Source organism: Carica papaya, chromosome 9 (assembly GCF_054855325.1).
Source record: "Carica papaya isolate Zhongbai chromosome 9, ASM5485532v1, whole genome shotgun sequence".
In the NCBI taxonomy this organism is placed as follows: Eukaryota; Viridiplantae; Streptophyta; class Magnoliopsida; order Brassicales; family Caricaceae; genus Carica; species Carica papaya.
The window spans coordinates 25,537,215-25,562,980 of record NC_142317.1 but is presented as its reverse complement, the minus strand read 5'-3'; the positions used below and the strand labels follow the sequence as shown (position 1 = coordinate 25,562,980).

At 31.6% G+C, this 25,766-nt stretch overlaps 1 long non-coding RNA gene across 1 annotated transcript; it reads right to left on the bottom strand.

The window, feature by feature from the left end:
• Window positions 1-19,814: 19,814 nt before the first annotated feature.
• Window positions 19,815-24,551, bottom strand: LOC148240220 (uncharacterized). Its single transcript, XR_015816303.1, has 4 exons — window positions 24,332-24,551; window positions 21,940-22,103; window positions 21,705-21,869; window positions 19,815-21,534 (listed from the first exon to the last, which is right to left on the bottom strand). It is a non-coding gene; the product is annotated as an uncharacterized LOC148240220 (long non-coding RNA).
• Window positions 24,552-25,766: the final 1,215 nt, after the last annotated feature.

The following is a 25,766-nucleotide window of genomic DNA, read 5'->3' as shown; positions in this document are numbered from 1 at the left end:
GATCCAAATTGCTGTGAGGTGGAAGCCATTATTGCTATCAAATCTCTTGCTTCTCGAGGTGTTTTATTCACTATGGCACCACCACTTGCTGCATCTAACATTCTTTTTTTTGTAGCAATAATCCTTCATAAAGATAATGAATGAAAGATTGTTATGAGATGTCATGTTTTGAGTAATTTGCACATAACTGCTTGAATCTTTTCCAATAATCATGGACGCTCTCCGACTCTTTTTGTTTGATTATGCATATTTCTCTCCTTATTCCATAAGCTCTTGAGGCAGGAAAAAATCTATGTAGAAAATTTTTTACCATATCAGTCCATGAAGTAATCGAACTAGGATCTAAATAGAACAATCAATCTTTAGTTGCATCATTCAGAGAAAAGGGGAATGCTCTCAATTATATTTGTTCTTCAGAGACTCCTTGCGGCTTCATGCTTGAGCACATAATATGGAATTCCTTGAGATGCTTGTATGGGTCTTCATTTTTCAATCCTTGAAACTTTGGCAGCAAATTAATCAATTCAGATTTTAGCTCAAACATAACTTTCAAGGCTAAACAAGTGATGTAAATAGGCTGTTGGTTAGTAGGCGGTGCTGTCAGCTCCCTTAAAGTTTCTTCCTCAGCCATCTGCTCTATTTATCAATGACTGTACTACTATTTGTAAAAATCATGTCATGCTGACACATTGTTCTCTTTAGTTGAGTATGTTTCCTTGAATTTTTTGTGGTTTTCTAGATTTACGTCCTCAGTGCGGTATTGATTACTACTTGGTGATAGAACCACTCAAACAATTATGGATTTGAGGGGTTCGACTAGCTACCTGCGGTTTCTCTTCTCGTCTGATGGGCCCTATTCAAACTAATTCAAAACAATAAATATACATTGCTATAGGAAGTAAATAAATATTAGCTCTGAAATAAAACTCAAATTAATTCGATTAAATCTTACAAATACATTGCTGGAGTTTGCTTGATCTATCAACTAGGAAAAGGAAAATAAATTAGTCACTCGTGGTTGGCTTTTTAACACAAATGAGTTCTTGGAAAGTATGAGAACAAAGAAATATGAAGAAACAATTGCAGACGCAGCAGAAGAGAGATGATTATTCTACTTTGGCAGCTACCCTCTTTATAGGAAATGAGTTAAAGTTTTCTTTTTTTTGTTGATTAAGATCATTTTTCTTGATTTTTTATATATCCCAAGCCTTCTAGAATATTTTCTCCTTGATTTTCGATCCCAAATCTTGGCTTGAATAATATCTTTTTAACATATTTAAAAAACACACATTTTAATTTAAATATACTGTTGTGCACGACTGTTAGCCTTGCCCGATGATAAGTTGTCTGGGGCAGGAGTCAAACTTTGTCTAAGGCATGTTTATGAGCTGATGATTCTTTTCACGAACTCTTCCTCTTTTTATTTTGTTTTTTCTCATTTTGTCCTTATATTATGTACTGCAATAAAACATAGAAAATACATCAGCTTAGATGAAGTACCATCAAGTTTAACAACCCAAAAATGGGTGATAGTGATGTTGTTTTTAGGCACAATCAAAATTTATATAGTTTTACAATGTTTTTTCAATTTTTAAAAGATGAGTTCTATGGGAATTCAAAATTCTAGATGAAGATGGTGAGTGCTATTGGAACAATGGAGCTCAAAAGAAAAAGTGAATTAAGGAAAATGAGATAGATGAAAATAGCTTTAAATATTTTTCGCTAACTAATTTTTAACCAAGTCTACCCTCTTTATATTTCTTCACAATACTATACATAAATATGTATGTATAGTTACTACATTGATAATTGATTAAAATTAAATAATTAAGTATTAAATGCTTCAGAATATAATTAAATTTGTTGATAAAACAAGTATGACGCCATAAATTTTTGTTGAAAAATTTTAGAAACAAAACTAAGATGACCACAATCAGTTAACAATTTTTTATTTCAAATTTGTGATTTAAGAATAAAAATTATATAACAAAAATTAGCTAATTTTTTAAATTCAAAACTACAAATGTTTCACATTTTTTATGCACACATACGGTATAAAAAAGTATGTGGAAAAGTTGAATTCATTTTTTCTATTTTGTCATAATACTACTATATTAGAAGAAAATTTGAATTATGTTGGGAGAATAAATGACATAAGATTGAGTATTTTATATACGTCGTGAAAAATATAGAGTTTATTATACTATAACTTATAAAATCTTTGAACTTAAATAAAGAATCTATAGTTATTTAGAAAGTGATTTAATTTTTTGAAATATTTAACTTAAATAAAGAATCCATGACTAATTGAAACATTATTTTATTATACTTAATGGATATTTTACTTAATTTATATAAAATTCTTATGAACATTGGTTTTATTAGTTTTATAGCTGCCAGTATAGTACAAAATGAGGCAATTCAAATAAAATTTATTTTTAAATTTAATCTTTGTGCAGAAGAACTTATAAGCTATTTATTATGAAAAGTAAGAAACAATTTTGTTGAGACAATGCTAAAAGTTAATCATGCTACAATTTTTTTTGAATTATAAGAAACAAAAACTTGATCTTCTTGTCTTTTTAATCTAAAAAATCCTCTTCACAATATATATAGTTTTAAAATATTTTCTTCAATTTTTAGAAGATGTGTTTTATGGGAATTGGAAATTCTGGATGAAGATGGTGAGTATTATTGGAACAACGAAGCTTAAAAGGAAAAGTGAAGGTGCCCCGACTGGCCTTATAAGAGATAAACCTTTATTATTAATTTGGTTGTATATGTATATTCATGGGTAAATCCACTATATGTTATACTGAGTAACGTGTATATATGTATTTCTAAAAGATAAATTGTGATCTTAAAGAAGAAAGGGCAAGTTGTGAAATTTATAGAGGGTGTACAGGAGATAAAAATGTAGAATGCACCTCTAGTGTCTGCTTACAAGTGTCACTTTAGGGACTATCAATGTCGCACCTGCATTTATTATATGCAGAATGCATAACACTAATCTCTCCTAATCATCACTTTGGCTTAATGATTATCTAGATTGGAAGTTTCCACTTTTAGATTTTATGTTGACTATATGTTAAATCCAAACTACATGATCATGTTTTTTATTAACAGCTCGAGCTCAATCACCACTTTCGATTGAAATCTAGATGCACGTGCCATCTTTAACTGCATAGTACATAAATCCCTATATTGCTAGTGGCAGCATCTACAGAAGCTCTGGGCGTAGAGGTGGTGGACGACAAGGCTCTCTAATTAGTCATCATTTATTCAGGTTTTGTGCTGGCCATGCATTGGATGCTCTTACCAAAAGTGCTTGTTGTGTATGGTGGGTGATGATTAGACTTGAAAATTTACTGCAGAGGATATATACATATATATATGTATATTTATATATTATTTTTTTATCTCAAAATTTTTCTAACAATAACCCTATATATAGCTTAAATAAGCATAATTATATTTGTAAAATATGTATATATAAAATATATTTAAAAGAAGTATGAGGTACCCTTGAATTTATGTTTTGATTAATTATAATCCTATTAATTAAGAAAATTTTTGTAACACCCACCCATCACTGTGCTAAAATGATTTGGAAACTCTATTTATTCGGGCCTTTAGCTGCTTTAAACTTAATTAATTTATGGTGCTTCATATTTATCGTCATTTGTGATTTTAGTTGATTTTTATTCATTTAATTTTTTATTTAAGTTTTATTTTAAATAATTTTATTCTAACTCATTTAAATTGAAAATGAAAATTGAAAAAAAATTGGAAAAACAGCGATTAGGGAAAAAAAAATCCTGTGAGGAGACTAGCTGCCCGCGCGGGTGTAGGGCACTGCGCACACATGCATGTGCGAACAATGGCAGTGGGACATGCGCATAGCGCACAGGTCCCTTCCACACGCACGCATGCACGGGACGTACGCAAAGCGCGAACATTCCCTCTGCACACACGACGCGGGATCAGGACCTATGCGTGTCTTGTCGCGTGTAGACAGGCTGTCCAATCATCCTATCGCACGTAGGCGATCCATCTGCACGTCTTGTCGCTCACAAGAAGGTCGTTCGCGCGTCACCTTGTGCGCAGTAGGCCTGTGCGGATAGGCCTTGTGGGCTTGGGGCCTGCGCGCGGCAGGAGGCCTGCAGCGCGTCGAGCAAAACACTGCCACCTCAAGCTATGCACCACCACTGCCTTGGGTGGGGTGCCACTACGGTCAATAGAGGAGACCCTCCTCCTTCGTTTTTCGTGCCAAACATTTTTTTCTCCTCTCTCTTCACCAGATTTTGCCACTTGGCGCAAATCTAATAGTTCCAAAACTCTATAAATTTCCCTCCCCCTTCCCTTTCTCTCCATACTTCCATTCTTTAATTTTTTAAAGGTTTAGAGAAAGATAGAGAGAGAGATAGAGAGAGATATAGTAGTCTAGTAAGAGAAGAAGAGAAAGAAAGGAAAACGATGAAGGAAAAAACATCGAGGTTTTGGTAAGGAATCTAGCATTTCTTTCGATGTCTTAAGGAGTATTTTTAGATAAACTAATTTAATATGATTGATATTTTGCTTATTTTGTATGCCTCTATGTTCAGATGAGTCGAATGGTTCTTATTTTCAAGCATGCTATGTGAATTGCAGACACTTGATGAATTTGCATATAATAAAGATAATATGTGATCGGTAATAAAAAAAGGTATAAAAGAAAAGAAAAGGAAAAAAATGGAATGAAGCCTGTATAGTCCGAAGTGTATCTTTATTGACATACTTATTGCATCAAGTGTCTCGTTAGGCTTTTTATCTCTAAGGGGTATATGTTTTCCTTACCCTTTGGGGTATCTATTTTTCCCTCCCCTATCTGGTCTGGAAAGACATAAGAGAACTGCTCCAAGTGGATGATGGTGTACCCTCTAACAAGAGCGGTGTCGTACTATCTGTAGGGGTCACCCTTGGTTAAGTAATGCCATGACTTTAGATATCTGTTAGGGGCACTATGGCTGGTATGACCATGGTCATAGATCATACAATATAGTGGAGTTTAGGAAACTTAACCCCCACACTTTGAAGGTGGCCCTGATCCTTTAGTAGTCGAAGCCTAGATCCTACAAATAAAGAAGCTCTTCTTTGTCCTAGACCTGACCAAAGAATAAAAGATCCCTCTTGTAGCTTTCATGTTAAACGATGAAGCTGAATACTGATGGCAACTTAAGAAAAAAGTCCTGCTTACACCTATAACCAGGGTAGTTTTCATGGATGCTTTCTTTGATAACTTCTTCCCTGCCTATGTTCGGGAAAAGAAAGAGGAGGAATTTTAGGATCTCTACTAAGGAAGCCTGTCTGTAGCCTAATATGCAGCCCATTTTGTTCAATTGTCTAGGTTTTCCCCTTTGATGGTCACCCCCGAAAGTGAAAAAGTTAGGAAGTTTCTCAAATGCCTTCATGCCAACGTTTATGACCGAGTCATGATGCTGAGACCCAGCTCGTATGCAGAAGTGCTCAAACATGCCCAGTTGGCCGAAGATCTTATCTCGACCAAGCACCAATGCTTTGCCCGAGTCCATACCCAATAATAACCCCAACAGCTTAGAAGAAGATTGTTTGACCTAGTAAGTAACCCTCCAAAGAAACGAACCCGAGTTGCCCTTCCTCCTGCCTTTCCCCCATCTATAGCTCTACCTATCCGAGCTAACCAACCTTGTCAACACTGTGGTCGCTCATATGGTGACCTGCCCTGTAACGGCCCCAGAAATTTTTTAAAAAATGCATATAATAATTTGAGTGCGGAAGTGAAATAAAGGTTAAGGTTAACATCCCTTACACGATAACTCAAAAGTACTAACAAACATCACGGAACAAATTTTCTGAAAGAAATACGAAAAATGGAAAAAATAAAGGAAACTATAAAGTATCTAGGGTCTACTCGTATCCTTCTTGCGGATCAGGCTCAGGAACTGGGTCCTCTTGATGTGAAATGGTTAAATAAGGGGTAAGCTACACTAGCCCAGTAAGGACATCACAATATATCGCCGTCACAGAAGTAAAGGTTGCTAGAAAAACTAAAAAAAACCAATAAAGCACAAATTTTAAACAAATTTATTTATCAATAATAAAACCATTCACTGTCCACTTACTGCAGTGAGATTTATGAAAACAACCTTGGAAATAATAACATTATTAATGTCATGATTTCACATATAATCTATAACATAACACATATTATTCTGTCATATTCAAATCATCAAACAACAATTTCCTTTTTTATCAGCCTACTAGTATCCATGGGGATTCATAGGAGTGTCCTCGCTAAACATGAACCATTTCCATTAACAATCTTAATTCTAGGGTCGTCCCTATACCCCGTCTGATATAAGTGCCAAGACATTAAACCTCAATACCCCGTTCGGTATGAGAGTGAAGCGAGCCGTCCCCATACCCCGTCCGGTATGAGCGCCAAATGACCAGGTCTTCATACCCCGTCCGGTATGAGACAACGTTCACGGTAGGGTTTCCTATGAACCCGATCCGTCCACCATCTCCCAAGATATCTAGTGAGGCTGTCACCTTATCTGTTTATTAGACCACATCCCTTTCCTATTTATTCTTAATCTCCGTTACCAAATTAAACACAATCACATAAACAATGAACATGTACCCGATAATACAATCATATCTTAAATTCCAAAATCACACAATGGTCAAGTAATACAGTAATACATGCATTTAAAACTCTAATACCAGATACCATCATGCCTTTAAACTGTAAAATAAATCAACAGGAATCAACAGAAAACAATGTTCAATTTCGAGCTCCATTAGTAAACTGTAATTAATTATGCATATCTATCTAACTTGTATAAAAGACTGTATTATTATTTATTCAAACTTCACATCTATGATAGGAAATAGAGTGAAGGGTCCTTACCTGATTCGACGCCGAAAACTAGATGGTTACTGCGCCTACAGGTGGTCCCTAGGTTCCCTGAATTTTTCTTCGGGAACTGAAACGTGCTTACGGTACCTACAAGTGTCCCAAATAAACTCAAAAATCAGACACAGGGCCCACTCGGCCAATTTTGGAATTAAGGCACGGTGGCTCCGCCGTGCTTCGGTGATGGTGTCGCCACCCGTGACAGCGATCCGCCTCGGGTTGGCTATTTTCTGTCAAATTCAGTCGAACTTGCACCGGTTCCTGCAAAAAAACACACTTAGGATCGGTGGGCCAAAAAAATACGAAAAACTGAAACTCATAGGCGGTGGGGCTCTCTTGTGCGGCGGCTCCTCCGACTCACATTGTGGTTGGGTGTTTTGCTTCAGTCAACCTGTAGAGAAGGAAACGGTGGTCATAACAGTGAAAAAATCACATCGAACGAGAATTGGGAATGGCTTTATCGGAGGTGTTTTCTGAAACACCCCGCGGCGGTGCCGCTGAGCTTCGGCGGCACTTTTCAGCCAATTGACTGGTTTTGCACTCTGATTTAGCTATAGGTGTGTTTAAAATTGAATTTCATGCAAGAGGGAAAATTTTTACCTCGTTTGGCAGTCAAAAATTATTCCGGTACGGTGGCGGGTGGTAGTGGTCGGCTCCTCGGCAGCTGAGCTGTCTTCTTCGGTGAGGGGCTCTAGCGGCTAGGGTTAGGGTATGGGTGCGGATGGGGTTATTTATACCCATACGCTCTTGATCTGAGTCGTTCATCTCTTTTAATCTGGACCGTCCGATCACGATTAAATAGGGAGTGAATCTGGACCGTTCATCACGAGTCAATTTGGGCCGTCCGTCTGCGATTCAATTTGGGTTGTCCGTGCGCGATGCAATCTGGGCCGTCCATGCGTGTTTTTGATCTTTGCTGTCCGTGCGCACAGGAACGGATCTCAGCTGTTCGATCACGCGCACGCGGATCGCTCACGTGGCCTCCTGCATCAGCATCTCTGCCACATGGCGTGTCCTGGTTGGTCGGGCAGCTGATATGGCGTAACTTTTTTAAATTACATTTTGACCCCCGATTTCTGATTTTTCTTTTAAAAATACCCCCAGAACCCAAATTTTCACCCATTTTCTCCAAAAATTTTTTCAATTAAATCCTTAATCAATTTTTACCCTTTTTATTATTATTATTATTATTATTATATTCATTAAATCAAATTTAAATTAAATTAAAATCATATAAATAATAATTATATTTATATATAAAAAAATAATAATATAATTAGAAAAGAAAAAAGAAAGGTTGGTTGTTACATGCCTTGTCGGCATATCAATCATGCCTTCTATCAGTGCAGAAGCACCCAGCATCTTATAAAGGACTGTCCTCAACGGTAAAAGGATGTTGCCCGACCCGCAGCACAAGGTCGAGTGTAGCACTTAGATGAATCTAATGTCCTTCCTACTCCTGTCCTCATCCAAGCTATGCTTTCTATTCATAATACTTCTATCAAGGCTTTGATCGATAGTGGTGCAACTCGCTCTATTATTTTTTATGCATTTACTTGTAACCTAGAGTTTAGACCAAAAGCTTTAGGAAAAATGCTAGTAGGGGAAACTCCTTCTAAAGTACGACTAGAAGCTCATTATGTAATAAGGACTGTAGGATAAAAACATCAAGGATAAAGGTATGTGTAAACTTGATACTGTTAGATTTTTTAGGATATGATGTAATTTTAGGAATGGACTGGTTGGAAAAGTATAGAGCTATAATAGACTGTGAAAGTAAAATTATAACCTTATGATTCCCGAAAAAGAAATAAAAGTTATCATTATCATTTTCCTAATAATTGAATGAACAGGAATATGGACGCTGATCCTACTGTGTGTTCCATACCAATAGTTTGTAATTTGTTGGATGTCTTTTCCATCAAACTTCCTAGTCTACATCCCCCACGTGAGATAGAGTTCTTGATTGAATTGTTTCCTAGAACATAGCCGATCTTGAAGCCCATATATCGCATGAGTCATGATGCGCTAATAGAACTTAAACATCAGCTTTTTGATCTTATCACCCAAAAATTCATTTGCCCTAGCCATTCCCCTTAGGGCACTCCGGTGTTGTTCGTAAAGAACAAGGATGGTACCCTCTGACTATGCGTGGTTTCTATTCCTCGAGGGGATCTAGACAAGCTCGAATATCTATTTATGAGCCTTCCAACAATACTGATTATCTGTTTATTTAAATTTGACATATAATTGTTTATTTACTCTTTTTTTAATGAACTATGATAAATAAATCTAATAAACTTAGTTTAAGCATATTACATTGAATTACTAATAAGATGTATTAGTTCAATAATATTCATCCTATCAAAAGAAAGATTTTTTTTTAAAGAGTGATAAGATGTTATACAACAGAGATAGTTTTTAGTGATAGCTAACACTTTAGAGTCACTTCAATAGAATTTTGAGAAAATTTCTTCTGATTGTTTTACCATTTATATAGAATACACTAATGTTTTAGGCTGAGACGATCTTTCACCATGTACCATTCTTTAGTGGTAGCTTACTACCAATTTAATTATTTTATCTTTTATCTCTCAAAAAAATTTAATGATCTCACTTTTGTAGAACTTAAGAATTTTGTGTATTAGGAAAAACATCCAATTCTTTAATAAACTATTATTTTTAGAAAATAATATATGTATATATTTAAAAGAAAGCTGATACCATACTACTAGTTTTTATTAAATCAGATTCTTTATTTCATTTAAGAATTTTAGTAAAATTCTTTTAAATAATAGGGTTATGATAAACAAAAAATAAATTCAAGGATACCTCACACTTCTTTTAAATATACTTTATATGTACATATTTTATAAATATAAATATGCGCACTTAAACAATATGCAGCATTATTGTTAGAGAATTTTTGAAATAGAAAAAGAATATACATATATACACATATATATATCCTTTATTATCTTTTAATTCTTCTCTCATTAATTCTAAAGAGTTGTCTTTCTCTTCTCTAAAACCCAAATTCCAAACCCAAATTTTCAAGTTTAATCATCACCCATCATATAGCAACAAGCACTTTTGATAAGAGCATCTAATGCATGGTCACCACAAAACCTGAACAAAGGATGACTAATTAGAGAGCCTTATCATCCACCACCTCCACGCCTAGAGCCTCTACAGATGATACTGCTAGCACTGTAGGGATTTGTGTACTATGTAGTCGAAGATGGCACGTGCATCCAGATTCTAATTAAAAGTGGTGATCAAGCTAGAGTCGTTAATCAAAAAACATGATCATGCAATCTGGAGTTTATGTATAGTCGACATAAAGTCTAAAAGATGAAACTTCTAATCACCATAATCATTAAGCCAAAGTGATGATTATGGGAGACTAGGACTGTGTCTTCTACATATAATAAATGTAGGTGCGGCACTGACAGTCCCTAAAGAGACACTTGTAGTAACCAAAGGAGACACAAAAGGTGCATTCTGGATTTTGGATCTCTTGTACACCCTCTACAAGTTTTGTGACTTACCCTTTCTCAATCAGTATCATAGTTTATCTTTTAAAAACACATATATACACATTACTCAGCATAACATGTAGTGAATTTGCACATAAATATATATATGTACAACTAAAATTATGATAAATATTTACCTCTCATAATGCCAGTTGGGGCACCTCCATCTTTTATTAGCCAAAACATCATGGTAGGGCCTATAATCACTAGTAGTGCGGAGGCAGAATCATCGATCTTTGTTACACCTTGTGCAGGTAATGAACTCCTCCTGATGGAACTGCTGTTTTCCACCTATGAGCCTTGAACTGTTGTTAAAGTTTACAACAAGCTTGTAGCATTTGATTTTGTATTTCTATATAAATAGAAGATCTTGTAGGTACTCCTTCTACCCATAAAAGTTGTGGGACAAATGAAAAATTGAATGATTTATTGCTTATATACAATAGGATATCTTATACGGATTCCTTGTTCCTATAAAAGTCATGTGACAAATGACAGATACTTAAACAAGCAAAGTAAGTCACAATGTTATAAAATTAATTAATATCTTAATAGTAGTTTATTTTATCATAAGACTTAACATTTTTGGATAGTACACATTGAATTGATAATTGTAGCTCTATGCCACCAATCTGACCTAATTAATATTAGTTAATAATTCCATCTTTTATATATATATAAAAATATTTATATACATAATTTATACATAATGTTAGGAAAAAATTGATGCTAAAAATTAGCTTTAAGGCTAAAAAGTAAGGTCAAAATGAAGAGATAGCATAAAGTGAGGAAAAAATGTTAATTGTGAGCTAAGAGGAAGAGAAAACAAATTGATTATTTGAATAGAAAAGCCTTCAAGGATGATGAAATTTTCATTTTTAAGCTCTAATAGACCATGTGGTGGAATAATTTTTTATGTATAATTATCTTTTAAATTTTAGTATAAGATAAGTAATAAGTTAAAGCAAACTCAAAAAACTTACAAATGTATCACATTAATTAAACTTACAAGATCGGTAATAAAACTAATAAAATCAAAGTTCATAAGCATTTTATATAAATTAAGGAAAATATCTAATAAATATAATAAAATCACGTCTCAAATAGCCAAGAATTCTTTATTTAAGAAGTCGCATTTTAAAATAGTCATAATTCTTTATTTAATTTAAACAGTTTATAATTCTTATTTCAGTTCAAAAATTTCATAAGTTATAGTATAAAATAAGCGGTACGTTTTTCATAACCTGCACAAAATAATCAACCCTATACAATTATTCTCTTCTCACATTATAATTATTCTCCAATAATTAGTTAGTCATCTTCATTGATGTGAAGAGGAAGTATCATGGAAAGTTGGTTACCTTCTCTATGTATTTTATATTATTATCGTTATCAACTTAGGTTTTTATACACTATACTTAGAGTAGGATATTAAAAGATATTTCAAAATTTTCATTAATAATTAGATAATGTTTTTAAGGTTAATTACTAACCAATCTTTCTATATTGGTATATAAATACATGATTTAAAGTAGAGATATTGTATTAAAATAACTAATCATATTATTATAAAGTACACTCGACATTTTTGTGTAACGTGGCTTTTTACCTTATGTGTGGTTAAAATATTCTATCATTATCTCAATAGAATTGTATTTTTTAACTTTAAAAAAATAAATAACGAATAATTTCTTTAGCTCATTCATTTAAATTCAACAATTAATTTCAAAACAGTTTGGTGACCATAATTAATAAAATAAATGTTTCTAATTATTTTATATATATTAAGTAAGGTGTCACGTAAATATAATAAAACCATGTCTCAAATTGCGATGGATTCTTTTTTTAAATTCAAAATTTATAAAAATAAAACCACTTTCTAAATAGCCATAGATTTTTTTTTTTAAGTTCAAAGATTTTCTAAGTTATAGTATGATAAAATCTACATTTTTCACAGCCTATATAAAATACTCAATCGTATGTCATTTATCCTCCCATCACAATTCAATTATTTTTCAATTAAACTGGTGCAACAAAGAAATATAGTAGAAAGTTGGTTTTCCAGATCCAACATAACCTCTCAAGTAGTTTAGTATAGATTAAACTCAAGTTACGCACTTAATCTCCATTCATTCGAAAAAAAAAAAACAAACAAGTTTCTTTCCGTTCTTCTTAATCTTCAAAAAAAATATATAATCTAAATGCTCGATGTTAATATTTCCTACAGTTTAAATCTCAGGTCATAAGATTTAAAGGATGAAGCTTTGGAGAAGTTTCTATTTCTCTCCCATCTAGTCTGAAAAGGCGTGAGAGGATCACTCCCTATGAATGATAGCATACCCTCTAACGAGAGTAGTGACGCGATATGATTGTAGGGGTCATCATTGGCAAAGTATGGCTGTGGTCATAGATCATGTCATGGTGTGGTGAGTTGTAAATGTGTTGTTAGTTTGGCAGCTGCAAATTGCTGTTATAAATTAAATGAATTGGTCATTCCACATGTGTAGTCAGGAATCTGTATTGCCTTCAATAGATGGAAGTCAGAACGACTTCGCGAAGAATGACACGAAAAATAGTGCATATCATGATTTGTTTGATTTTTTCTATTTTTAGCATGATATATTTGATTGATATGATATGACTATGATAAGATGGGTTTAATGATTGTTTTAATAAAATAAATTATTTTCATAATTTAATAAAGGACCCTAACAGGACTTTTGATGGTAAGTAGTGATGATACTTTAAATTATCTTTAAAATCTTATGATATTATTTAAATATTATTTTTCTTACTGAGTATATGGAACACCCCTTTCCACACCCTTCTAGATGAGGAAGATAGTGAGGAACCAATCACTGACCTATCCTTTGAAGTATTTGAGGATCCCATGGATACATAAACCTTTTTGAGTGCATGACTTGTCCCGCACTCTGTTAGTCCTTTTAAATAATGGTAGAAGTGGCCCTTTTGTATTTTGATATTTTGTATTTTGTTGCCACTTCTAGCCTTATTTATATATATAATTGGGAACTCATATATTTTGTAAAGGATTTGTAATAAATTGCTCTACTGCATACATTTAACTATCATGCACTCATAATATATTTCTATATCTGACACCCTTATGTTTTAATTAGCATTTGGGATGTTACGAATGGTATTAGAGTAGTTAACGGAACAATCACTTACAACTGAGGATGTAACTAGGAAAAACCTTTCTAAAATACTCAGGAAATATATTGTCTTTCAAAAACTAGACAACCAAACCGTGTCTTCTTTTTCTTTTGTAGGAATGATGCGAAGAAGACTTTCTGTAGAGTATACTGAAAGACCATAAGCCCAGGATCATCAAACCAGGGCTGAGTTTACCAAGCTCTTCTGAGCCATCCAGGGTTTAACTGTAGCTGTAAGACAAAACCAAGCCAACGCTTGCCAACATCCTCCTACCCCTGAATACCGACTTGTTGAAAGTTCCATCTCCCATAATATAGCAGAATTTAAAAAACTTAACCCACCCAACTTTGAAGGAGCCCCCGACCTTTTAGTGGTTGAAGCCTGGATCTTGCAGATAGAGAAACTTTTATCTGTCTTAGACCTAATCAAGGAGAAAAAAAGTTTTCCTAGCAGTCTTCATGCTAATTGGTGAAGTCGAACATTGGTGGCAGCTTAGAGAGAAAGTCCTTCCTACCCCTACCACTTGGAAGGTTTTTATAGATGCATTCTTTGAGAAATTTTTCCCAATCTATGTTCGAGAAAAGAAGGAGGAGGCTTTTCAGGACCTCCACCAAGGAACCTTGATGGTTGCCCACTATGCAGCTTGATTCGTCCAACTGTCTAGGTTTGCCCCATTAATGGTTGTCCCTGAAAGTCGTAAAGCTAGAAAATTTCTAAAGTGCCTCTGTGCCGATATCTATGACTGGGTTGCGATGCTAAGACCCAACCCATACATCAAGGTGTTAGAACACACCCAGTTGGTCGTAGACCTTATCTCGGTTAGGCACCAACACATCGCTCGAGTCCATACCCAACAACCCAGAAGAAGACTACCTGACCCAATTAATAGCCTTTATGATAAACGACCACGAGTTCCCCCTCCCCCTACTCTACCTTCACCTACTAGAAAACCTGCCCAACCTTCCCAATCATGCTAGCATTGTGGTTGCTTGCATGGTGATCAACCTGATCAGCGTTTGAACAATGTCTACTATAAGTGTGGAAGCACTCAGCACTTTATGAAAGACTGCACTCAGTGGCCAAAGGACATGGCTAGACCAGTAACCTAGGGTCGTGTATATCACCTTGATGAACCTGGTGCTGGTGCCCTCACCACTCCAGTCCTCATCCAGGGTATGCTTTCTATCCATGATATCTCTACCAGAGCTCTGATTGATACAGGTGCTACCCACTCTTTCATTTCTTGTTCATTTGCTTGTAAATTAGATATTAGGCTTGAACCTCTAGGTGAAGTATTAGTAGTTAGAAGCTCATAATGTGTATAAAAATTATAAAATAAAGGCTTTAGGAGTAAAACTATTAGTAGATCTAATACTCTTAGATTTCTTAGATTTGATGTCATTTTAGGAATGGATTGGTTAGAAAAATATAAGGTAGTCATTAACTGTGAAAATAAAGTTGTAACTTATGATCTCTAAAAATGAAATAAAAATCTACTTTCATTATTTTCTAGCTTTTGAATAAACAAGAATATGAATGTTGATCCTACTGTGTATTCCATTCCTACTGTTTATGACTTTCTAGAAGTTTTTCTGGAAGATCTATATGATCTGCCTCCCCTAGGGAGATAGAGTTTTCTATCAAACTGCTTCCTGAAACACAACCTATCTCAAAACCTGCCTATCGCATGAGTTGTACTATGCTCGTAGAATTGGAAAACCAACTTTCTGAACTTTTTGGTCAAAAAAATTTTTTTTTTAAAGAGTGATACGATGTTATATAACAGAGATAGTTTTTAGTGACTATAAAGTCTTAAATATCATAAAAAACTTTCTCTGCTATATAAAAAAATCTTTCTTTTAATGGGACGACAAATATTGAAATAATATATCTCATTAGTAATTCAATCTAATATGCTTAAACTAAGCGTATTTGATTCATTTATCATAGTTCGTTAAAAAAATAGTAAATAGACTATTATATGTCAAATTTAAATCAAGAGATGATCAGTATTGTTTAAAGGTTCATAAACAGATATTCAAACTTGTCTTGATATAGAAAAGCTTGCAATAATAATATGCAACATTACGATAAATTTTAAGAGTATTTTTCTTAGGAGTTATAATAACCAAATTCCTAAGTTGATTGTTTTCCTCAGATAAAACTTCACCAGCTTTATTTCATGCTCATCAAACTTGTAATATGATATCTTGTTAAACTTAATCTTGTATGAATCAGGAACAAACATATCAAGTTTAGTCTTCTAGTGAAGCTCCTAGTGAGATGTGTGAAGGAAATTAAAGCCATTTAGCTGTAGTATTAATTTTAGTTTTATCTATATAGTTAGTAATTTACTGTAAATAAAATCATCCAAGGAAAACACATCTACAATAGAAAAAAATGTTGGTATGAATGGCACAAGGGAAGCCTTATCAAGTGGAAATGAGTTCAACATGGTATTAGGTCCCTAATATTTTGCTGGTACAGATCTTCTCTAAAGCTTCCTCTTTTAAACCTTATGATCTGAGATTTAGACTGTAGAAAATATTAACATCAAACATCTAGATTTTATATTTGTGCTTAAAGAATAAGAAGAATGGAAAGAAACTTTTTTTTCCTTTCTTCAAATGAATGGAGGTTAAGTACATACCATTGAGTTTAATCTATAATAAACAACCTGAGATGTTATGTAGGCTTTGGAAAATATACTTTTCGCTATACTTCTTTGTTGCACCAATCAAGAAAATAAATTTTAATTGAAAAATAATTGAATTATGATTGGATGATAAATGAGATACGGTTGAATATTTTATATAGGCCGTGGAAAAAATCATACTACAACTTATATAATCTTTGAACTTAAATGAAGAATCAATTGCTATTTGGAAAGTGGTTTTATTTTTTGAAATCTTTAACTTAAATGAAGAATCCATCACTATTTGAGACACGATTTTATTATATTTATGTGATATTTTACTTAATATATATAAAATAATTAAAAATATTAATTTGATTAATTCTATAGTTTCCAACTATGTTAAAATTAACTTTTGAATTTAATCCATGCATTAAAGAACTTATTCATCATTTATTATTTTGAAGGTTAAAAAAGTCAATTCTATTGAGATAATGATAGAAGTTTCTCACTACACATAAGGTAAAAAGCCATGTTACACAAAACATCGACTATACTTCACAATAATGTGATTCGTTATTTTAATGCATTATCTCTACTTTAAATCTTGTATTTATATAGAAATATATAAAGATTAGTTAATAATTAACCTTAGAAACATGATCTAATTGTTAATGAAAATTTTAAAATATCCTTTAATATCCTACTTAAATTATAGTGTAATATAAAAACACAAGTCGATAATGATAGTAATATAAAATACATAAAGAAGGTAACCAACTTTCCACGATACTTTTTCTTTGCATCAATCAAGAGGGCTAACTAATTATTGAAGAATAATTACAGTGTGAGAAGAGAATAAATGTGTAGGGTTGATTATTTTATGCATGATGTGAAAAACATAAGTTTTATTTTATACTACAACTTATGAAATCATTGAACTGAAATAAAGAATCATAAACTATTTAAAGTAAATAAAAGAATTATGGCAATTTAAAATTTTATTTCTTCAGTAAAAAATCCATAGTTATTTGGGACGTGATTTTATTATATTTATTGTACATTTTACTAACTTTATATAAAATACTTATTAACATTGATTTTATAAGTTCTATGGTTGCCATTATAGTACAAGATTAGTCACCTCAAATAAAATTTACTTTTGAATTTAATCTTTGCGTGGAAAAACTTATTAGCCATTTACTTTGAAAAGTAAGATATAATTTTGTTGAAATAATGTTAAAATTTTATCACACTGTAATATATTTTTTTGAATTATAAGCAACAAAAACTCGGCCTTCTAGTCTTTTTAATCTAAAAACTCATATAAAAATTTATATAGTTTAAAACATTCTTTTTAAATTTTTAAAAGATGAGTTTTATGGGAATTTAGACTTTTGGATGAAGATGGTGAGTCCTATTGGAAAAATGAAGTGTAAAAGAAAAAGTGAAAGAAAGAAAATGAGATAGATGGAAATAGCTTTGAATATTTTCTGTTAACTATTTTTAATTTTCATAATTTTTTTCTTTTGAAGACCAATTTAATGATAACGATTAACTAACTCTACCCTCTTCACATTTCTTTACCATACTGTATATACATATATATATACAGTTATTACCTTGATAATTGATTAAAATCAGATAACTAAGTGTAAGTATTTCAAAATATAAATAAATTTGTCGACCATACAAGTATGATACCATAAAGTTTAGTTAAAAAATTATAGAAACAAAACTTAGAGGATCACAATCACTTAATAATTTTTTATTTCAAATTAGTGATTTAAGAACAAAAAATACGTAATAAAAATTAGCTAAATTTTTAGATTCAAAGCTATAGATGTTTCACATTTATAATGTACACATATGGTATATATAAAAAAAGCATGTGGTGAATTTGTATTTATTTTTTTATTTTGTCATAATACTATTATATAAGAGAACTTCATCAAAATCCTTACAAGATATCAAGATTCTGATTTGGAAGAAATTTGTGATATGTTACTGGATTTTTTGTTGTCTTCAAATGCATTTGTTATTTTCAGAGAAATCAAAGTTTGTTAAATAATTAGATATTTTTCCTAATATTCAAAAGTCATAGCTTCATGAAAAATGTTATTATTTATTCTTTTTTTATTAAGTATGAATGTTTGATCAATATGATAAATTTTTTATTTTATCCCTAAATTCTCATTATTTTTTCATTGATTGCGTGGTTTTTATTAATTAATGTGATACATTTGTTTATTTCATTAGAAAATTTTAGTATACTTCACAATAATATGATTAGTTATTTTAATGCGATATTTTTTTTAAATCATATATTTATATACCAATATATAAAAATTGGTTAAAATCTAATATCGGAAACATGATCTAATTGTTAATAAAAATTCTAAAATACATTTTAACATCCTACATAGTGTAATATAAAAAATATAAGATGATAATGACAACGTTTTAAATTGTAAACTAAAGGTTTATATGGTTACAATATTTAGCACCTCGTGAGCCTTTTAAATGATTGTATACTAATATAAACTTTATTTTGTAATATTAACTTAATTTAATATTGATCTTGTAAATTTAATTAATTGATGCATTTATAAGTTTTTTGAGTTAGCTTTAACTTGTTACTGACCACGTATGAAATTTTAAAAGGTAATTATATACAAAAAAAATATTATTCCACCGCATGGTCTATTAGAGCTTGAAAATGAAAAATTCATCCTCTTAGAAGTTCTTCTATTCAAATAATTAATTTGTTCCCTCTTCCTCTTAGCTCATAGTCAACAATTTTTTTCCTCACATTATGTTGTCTGTTAATTGATCAATAAAGACGTGTATAAATGATACAATTCACTTAGTACTCTCCGGTCATCATCAATTAGTTATCACTCCAGTCGCAATAGTCCATGTTCTTGAGCTCGAGAACCATGAATAGCAATAAGTTTAAAGTCCTCAGACCATTGAATCCGGTTCCAAAATGGAACTCAAAATCATACCCAAAACCTAGTAGCTCACTTATTAACCTCAATATCCCTCCCATGAAATCAATGAACCGGATTTAATTGGATACTATGTTATTTGTGCTTTAGAACCTTTAATAATTTCTTAAATTTAATACTTTTTTTATTCCTTATTTATTTTACTAATATGTAAAATTATTATAATTTAATTACTTCAATGATTATTTAGATTATTTGTTTTACTTAGACTTTTATTATAGTAAATCAGGTTATTTTGTTTACTTAGATTTTTAATTATATTCCTTTTTTATTAATTTAAATATTTATTTTATCTAAATTCAAACTTTACTTTATTTTTATTTTTATTTTAATGCTACTATCACAATTACGTTACCCAATTTCCATCTCATATTACACTTAACCATTTACAAATTTAACTTTTACAAATTTCCATCTTTTTTCCAATTTTTATTAATTTTTCTTTCAGGGTTTTTGTGATGACCTGCAGTTCCCCAACGAGAAACCATGCCACCAAACACAACTGAACCAGAAGATACAACATAAAATTTTAAAATAGAAGTACAACAAAAGCTATTCATCCCTTGTACAACATGTAACATAATTTACATTATGAGGTTACTAAAAACTGTAAAATCCACAACTAAACTAAAACTCACCAGATGAAAACTAAACATGAAATTTTAGTTTTGGCTCTATAAATTATCTCCATCGACCTTATTTGAAAAAGATTAGAATTTGAATGGAATGAGTAAAACAACGGGCTCAGTAAGTATATCGAATAGACTATACCCTAGGCATGCAACATACCCACATACAGTTAATCAGAAATGTAAAACTTTTCTTTCCCTTTATATTTGAAAACCATGAAATGCAGAGATATTTCATTTCTTATTTCATCTCTCATTGTTCCCCTTAACTTCCTTTTTATTTATTTTCCCTCACTATTCCGCTTTACTAGTTATCTCTCAAAATTCATCTTTCTCATTATTTCCTCATTATCCCCCTTCTTTCTTTCCTTTCTTAATTCCCTAATTGTAACCACTCATATCGCACACTATTATCACATCACATCTAGTTCCAAAACCATATTCATCCATCAGTTTCTCTCTAATCCATATTTATCCCACAAATCAACATATCAGAGTTTCTTACAAATTTTTAGCCAAATTAAGACATCCGTAACCCCTCAGTGGGTATCCCCAATTCTCTATTTACCCCAACACAAATCATCAAATTAAAGTTACTAAAGTTTTAGATTTTTCTTTGAGATTCAACGGATATATCTGTTATCCAATTGGTACCATTGTGAAATCAGGATTCCCACTATCACAAGGGGATGCCCACACAACCAAAACACACACAATGGTCAAAATAGTCCGTCATCAGGTGCCCAGAATATAACACACACCCCAACCACGTCTAAAAGGATTTTTATCCACCCAAGGATAGGGTTCACCACACCACTGAATTTCATCATTACTAATCTTAAACGGGTTATCTCTAAATTTTCGCTTCTTCCAAGTTTTTGTTTTGTTTTATTTTTCTTCATATTCTAGTTAAAATTTATATTATTTTTTTATTTTTTTTAACAACCTAATTATATTCTCTAGAGTCTTTGTACACTTTCTTAGTTAACCTTACTCTATATCTCACACTATTTTAATTCTCTCAATTTGTCTCTTTTTCATCCTTATAGAACTCACTAACTCCCCTTAATCATACACTTTTATGTTTATTGTAATTTATTTAGTTATCACTTTGTTTATTATTCATGTTTTAATGTTTTTATTATTTTTAGTTTTTAGTTTTATTAGTTTTATTTAGAATCCCTAATTTGATCTAAGAATATGTATTTCTTTTGTTAATCTTATTTTATTTGTGAGAGTTATTTTATGTGTTCATGATCTTATTGGTGAATTTGTACTATTATTAATTTTTTACTAAGACTATTCAACTCATCATGCCATCAACCATCAACCATATAGTATTTAAAGCATGAGATATTCTTTCAACAATCAAGCAACAAGCAAATGACAAATTAAAATATTCAGTATCACCATTATTCAATTTCTTTCACTTACTTGATTATCAATCCTAATTTCTCTATTTTATAAACCTTACTCAAAACTTAATTAGGTTTTTGCTCGAAAACATTTTTGAAAACATGTGAATGTGGCTTCAGGATAGCTACTAGATATACTTACCTTCTCAGATGACTAAGGCATCGATTTCCGCTCTCTCCAATTCCATGGCCTACGTGAAGTTATATATCGATTATTAGATACCTTTCTTTTTACCGAAATAACTTTATAATTACTAATAACTCACCTAGATTTCTAAGTCTAATTACTCAACTTACCTAAAATCAATCCTAAATCTAACTTAATGAATTAACACAAATATATGGGTTTTTCAGAATTTACCATCAACAGGTTTGGGATTCCCAAAAGAGATACACCCCGCTTCGTCATAGGAAGCGGTTGGCTCAGCATGAACCCCATGGTCATCAATGCGGTAACCTAAAATGGTATCGGGTTGCGATTCTATCCACCTCTTGACCACCGCTCCTATGTTTTCCTCATTCACAACTTGAATAGGCATGTTATTAAAGATTAGTAATAATCGAAATGCTAAGAAATAAAAGGTAAATAATTTTACCTTCAAATTCGGGGTCCTCAAACACTGGAGCAACCACGCACCACAATGTGCATCACCGGAATAGTCACGCACTACTGTACGTGCAACCGTGATTAGTATGCGCCTCCGCTTGCACCAACAATAGATCAAGCCATCCCCTGTCTCTTTCTTCTCTCTTTTATTATCTACATATATATATATATCATATTATCTTTTTTAAAATTTATATTATAACATACAATTATATAATTATAATTATAAAACTTATAAATTACTTATATATATATAAATCTCTCTTCATTATCATTTATTTTTATGACATATATTTATATATTGTGATAATCATACCTATCATCATTTAAACTCATTTTTATATATATAAACTATACATACATATATTATTATATTAAACACAAATACACCATGCATACTTATATATATATTTATAGTACACCCTTTTTTTGTCTAAATTTATTTATTTATCATATTCTTCTACTCTTATAACTTAACCATATTGTAAATTTTATGACTATGATTATAAAATTTATTCTTGTTATTTAAATATATATATGCCTTCATACATTATTGTTTACATATATAAATTCTTATTAAAACATAAGGATTATACATTCATACAAAATATTATTTTAATCATATATACCCATACATGCATTTATTTATACATAATTATATGTGTATATATATTTATACATACACGCATGAAAAATATACATACACAATGTATTTATATATTTACATATATATATATATATTTGTTTCCCTTCATACATTTATATCAAATTCATGCAACTAAATTTATTTTCACATATTCTTTATAATTTATATATATCTATATGCACAATATGTATACATATATATATACACCATATATATATCTTAGATAAATATATAGACATATATATGGATATAAATTAATTTTTATCACCCTCTCACTTTTTTTTTGAAAGAAAAAAGAAGAAATATTATTCACAAAAATACCAAGGGGGTATCACCAAAGTACAACAACTAGTTACAAATCAATTAAATGGTCCATGACCATCCTAAGATCCTCCCAATCATTGATGTCATGACTTAACAAAACAGATCCAAAAGTATGTATGTATCCATCTATCTCTAACATATGTAAAGTTAGTCTCACTGTTCTCAAATGCTCTCGCGTTCCTTTCCTTCCACACAACCCAAAAAATAGTAAATGAAATTAGAAATAAATGCCTATTCTTTTTATAAACATCTGCCCAAGACCACAATTCACTACTCACATTCTCAGCCATAACGTAATTCAAACCCAACAGCCCTAACACAGAAATCCATAAGCTATGGGTCTTTGGGCACTGCAATAGTTAGTGGTTACAAGTTTCTTCATTCGATTTGCCCAAGTAACATCTGTTAACCATAGTGATTCCTCTTCTTTTAAGCATATCAATAGTCAAAATGATGTCTTTCACAGCTTTTCATGTAAAAAAAGCCACTCTAGGCGGAGCTCTACTCTTCCAAATCTGTTTGAAGGGTGCACCATTGCTAAATCTGCAGTTAACCTTTTTACACAGTATCATATACATAGACCTCACTAAAAAGCCTTTCCTCTCATCAAGTTTCCATGCTCTCATATCTCTGGTATCATTTAGTTTTCTGTTGTCAAGGCACCGTAACAAATTACAAAACTCATTAATTTCCCAATCTTGCAAATTTCTAACAATCTTTACTTTCAAAATCCACCCCTCCCCAACCTTAACACAATTATCCCTCAAGTTGGCCTCTTTATCACAAGCAATTTCATAAATTCTAGGATAGAAATCTTTAATTTTGTAACAGCCCATCCACTCATCATGCTAGAAATTGATATCTTCCCTATTCCACAGCTGCCACCTAATATAATCCATAAAGGAACCACTGTCATCACAAATTTTCTTCCATAGGCTCATTCCATGCACTCTAAATCTTCCCCTCCTATCTCTCTCCTTCTCTCAATTACCCCACCTCACCCTCACCAGCTCCCTCCACATCCTCCCCTCTTTAATAAGCAGCCTCCATAACCATTTGCTTTGAAATGCACAGTTTAACTCCCTAATGGACCTCAAACCCAGCCCCCCCTCACACACCAATTTCTTCACCTGTTCCCACCTAACTAGATGGTATTTTCTACTTCCCTCCTCATTACCCCAAAGAAATCTACATTTAATTTTTTCCAACTTATTAGTAATACTGACCAGGATGGTTAAAATAGATAAATAATAAATGGGTAAATTAACCAACGTGCTTTTTATTTAAAATCAAGCAAACCTAAAATGTAGTTATTTTAAACATCATGCATGCCACTCTAAACTATTTAGGAAGAGAATCACAAAAGAAACAGAAAAAAAATCACGTTTGGACGTTCAGAAGAAGAACTTACATGAGAGGGACGGTCACATGGTGGTTAGGCCACTTACGATGTCCCTTCTCAAATCTTTTTCTTCTTTTTCTTCCCTCTGTCATGCCAATCATCCCGATGCTCTCTCTCTCTCTCTTCCCCTCTTATCTATCCCTCTCCTCCCTATTCTTCTTTTCTTCACTTTTTATCCTTTTATTTGGTGGATTGAAAGAGAGAGAAAAATGATTTATTTTGTATTTATATGATGGGGCAAGGGATAAGGATGATGAGGTGATTTAATTACATGATTTAGCAATCTAGGAGTGGGAGGGAATCTTCCCATCCATGTGTATGGTGGCCATATGGCCACCCCTATCACATTTCCTAATTTTTTTCCCATGTTTCAATCGCACCTGCACCCTCTCTTATTTAATTTGTTCTTTTCATTATAGTGAATTTTTAATTCTAATTTGTTATTTTTTTTTCTTTCTTTTTTTTGTTCTTATATTTCTTTTATAATATTTAGTTTAATTAATTTACAAAATTTAATATTTTTTAATCAATTTTTAAGTCAATTAATTTTCTAACTTTCTTTCTAATTTAATTTTATTAGTTTATTGATTTTAATATCTCCTAATTATTTTTCTAAAATTTAATTTATTTTACTAATTACAAGTTTTAATATATGTATATTAAAATATTTTCTTAATTTATTTTAATTTTTTAAGTAATATTTTAATTCCCAAATAAATTATTTTTAAATTTAATTTGTTTTACATATTTTTCTAATTTTCTCCCGAATTTTGCAAATAAAATTAAGAGTTCGATTTTTGGGCTGTTACAGTCTCTTCCCCTTAAGAAATTTTGTCCTCCAAATTTTCATTTGCAATGACCCAGAAACAACCATCCATGTACTATGTTGGTATATTCGTGAACATATTTGAGTGGTTATAACGTATTCTTTAAGAAACGTTTTAGGTTGTGATATTCTATTTTTTAACTCTTATATGTAAAAATATTTTATTTTAAGGGTATCTTTAATACCTAATTATTTTTATATTTTCCTAGTGTCATGTTAATAGTTTTGTTACCAGAAAACGTGTTTTAGGAATTTCATTTGTAGGTGTGTTTCTTTGTTTCAGAGATTAGGTTTAATGATATTTTATTCAAATTTTCTTGAAAATAATTAGTTTGGTTAAAGAAGTATTGTTTCATCTACAGCCATATTAAGCCTTAAGTTTTAGGTTTCTAATTTAATTCATTAGTTTCTTAACTTTTTTTTTGATTTAATTGGTTGTAATGGACTCAGAGAGTTGTGGTATTGATGGTAATTGGGAATTCTTTTAGTAGTATATTCAGTCATTAGTTTTGTTACGAATTGTTATGTTTAGTTTTAGTTCTCACAGGTACCCAACATGTTCCCACGAATTCCAAGTGACTACTCTTAAGTATGACATTAAGATACAAGTCACCGGTT